Genomic DNA, 2,962 nt, shown 5'->3' on the forward strand with positions numbered 1-2,962 from the left:
GTCTTATTGCCACCTTATTATATGTAATGGTTTTTTCTTCAATGAAAATGGGCACAAAGGTTCTTTAGCCAAAATTTAAGTTTCTTTCACACACCACACCCTCATTATTTGAGTATCCTCATCCTACAACACCTCCAAAAATAACTTCTACAGTAAAAATGCCAACTGTTGTTTTGTATCTATTAGCAAAGGCTAAAGTGAGAACAAAGAAAGAAACAAATCAGAAAATTGCTATGGATGAGGGAAAGATTTTTGGTGAAGAAGGACCAATGAAAGGCCCAAAATCTAGTGATAAGGAGGGGGAAGCAATGCAGGTAATTTCCACCTACAACTTGATTCCGTACTTTTACAAGTTCTTAACGTAAATAGGATATTTTTATTGAATGGAAGTTCATAAGTCAACATCTATTTCTAGATTTTGTAGAGCTCCTTTTCCATTCATTGAACTGTTATTATAGTTAGAAGTTTATTTGTCAAATTTAATATCATAGCTATTTCAGTCTTGTCGCCAATTATTGGTTATTTCCCATTTCATATCTATCATATCTTTGCCTTATTGTCACCTTATTATACGTAATGGTTTTTTCTTCAGTGAAAATGGGCACAAAGGTTCTATATAGAATATTATAGTTGACATCTAGGAATGGAGTGTATCACACCATTGTTGTTTATGGTCATGGTTGTATTCAGAAAATCAGGGTCAATTTAACATTGTTATTTGAAGTTTATTTCTCCTTCATTTTGTGATCTTGGGCTTCTTCTCAATTTTTCCATCTACATAACCCACTCTTCCTCTATGCTTATTTAGGTTAATTTAATTCTTGCAAGTGGATATTGCATCTTCAGTAGCCATTTTGTGAAATTATCTCAAATGTACCTTCAAAATTATTATTTGTGTCCTCATAGGGTGATCAAAAGCCTATTTTCCAGGCCTTTATATTGTTATTTTTCGTGGTAATAAATGTTGACTAAATGATCTTGAACATTGTAAATATATCATTTTGAAACATTATAATGTTGTGCAGAGATTGCATTGATTTTACAAGACACTTCAAGCTACTAGTTCATTTTCTATTGGCTTGCCTTACGGCGTTTTCTTTGCAACATCAGGTGCAAATGCTAGCTATGATATTTGCATAAAGATATTTATAATTTAAGTGGGTTTATACTTTGTAAATTAATATAAAATGAGAAAAAGAAACACCACTCCGCCACCAACTCTCCCCCTCACGCATTCATTGGCGGTTGTTCTTATGAAAACAATTTTAAAGCCCACCCATTCCAAGTGCGACATAACTGAAAAGAGTTTTTGTGTAAAAAACAATTCCAGGTCACATAAGCCAGCCCGCCGCCCAGCATATTCCAGCACACTTCATACATATTTTCAAAACGCTACACGCGGCATATTAAAAGACAAATATCTAAACGTGGATACACATTCATTGGTTGTTTCTGCTGAGTTTCATACTAACTTACCGCAGGCTTCCCAATCGGAATTGCACTCGATCTTTCTCCTCACTTTCGTGGCAACTCACTGCCATGTAATCAAAGGCTTCTAAATAGGAATCACAGGCTTTCATAGCTACCATTCTGTAACGCCCAAGATACACCGGCCCTTTTTTCTTCTCTGCTCTTTCCATTACAGGAATTATTGAATTGAGGCATCTCGTTCATATACCAAACATGGTGTCTGATCTTATCATTAGAAACCCTGCAGTTTCAAATGTTTGTGCCATGCCCATGTACTGGAGCATTATTGTATCCATGGTCGTGAGTTGGGTACAAAAGTTGTATAGCTTCTACAACTACTATGTTTATGTTTGGTTTTCTGAGATGATGAAAACTAAGTTCCCTAAACTTTGCAATCCAAAAGACCCACATATTATAAGGGCTATTGGAAAATACCCATTGTCCAGAGGTATTTTTGATGAATCATGCAGTGATTTTATAAACAAAAGATATATTGCCTTCGTTCATACATGGGACCTCTCTCCAATTTTCAATGCCTTGGACAACGATGGCGATGGCATGGTTACTACAGAGGATGTACAAGGGTTACTCAAAAAGTTTGAAATTCAAAATATATCTGATGATAATATGAAAATAATGATGGGTTCTCTGCAGCATATGAGCTTTCATGATTTCTATGGATTTCTTCTCATTTTGTGTGGGGAAGCTCATGAGCATGCAGAGACAGAGGAGAAAGTGTTGTCGGAGGAGTTGCTAGAAGCCTTCAATGTTTTTGATAAGAATGGGGATGGGTTCATCACCCCAATTGAACTTCAACAGGTGCTGCTCAACTTAGGACTAAAAGAAGGAAAATATTTGGAGAGTTGTGAAATGATGATCACAAGATTTGACACAAATTCTGATGGTAGAATTTATTTTGAGGAATTTGAGAACATGATGACCATGACGGACAAATCTTTGTAAATGTGTTAATAAAAACCACGTTTCTAGGATTTCTTTTTGTAAATTTTTCTTCCCAAAATTTCTTTGATCATATGAGAATAATGGAAAGTTGCAATGACATATTACCATCTTATTCTGCCTAGTTTTTATTATATTTTAATGCATTAAACCTAGAATTGAATTCCGGAACATGCCATATGTGGTATATACATACTTCCTGTCTATATAACACGAGAGTGGTTTAGCCCTATTACAGAGAAGAGCAACAGAGTCCTTTCCACAAGGGCTAAAACGAACCATTTAAGAATGACAATGTTTAATTGCTATAATAGTACCAAGACTTGCAAACTAAATCAAATTTCTATGGCCAAGTTCGGAGTTATGCATGAACTAACTGTAAAACTTCCGCAACATATTGGACATATACTTGGTCATATGGATAGATTTAACTTCTTGCTTGTGAATCAAAATTGTTGTTTCAAGAGTGACCTGAAAATATATATGACTTGCTTCCGAGTTCTTTTTGTTTTTTCAGATTATACTCCATATT

General features: G+C 35.0%; 1 pseudogene; it reads left to right on the forward strand.

Annotated features, from left to right (window-relative positions):
• Positions 1-1,683: 1,683 nt before the first annotated feature.
• Positions 1,684-2,442, forward strand: LOC149165388 (calmodulin-like protein 3; annotated as a pseudogene).
• Positions 2,443-2,962: the final 520 nt, after the last annotated feature.

This window comes from Pinus tabuliformis, chromosome 5_1, assembly GCF_031772625.1.
Source record: "Pinus tabuliformis cultivar Carrire ecotype Pingquan chromosome 5_1, CPIR1, whole genome shotgun sequence".
NCBI lineage: Eukaryota > Viridiplantae > Streptophyta > Pinopsida > Pinales > Pinaceae > Pinus > Pinus tabuliformis.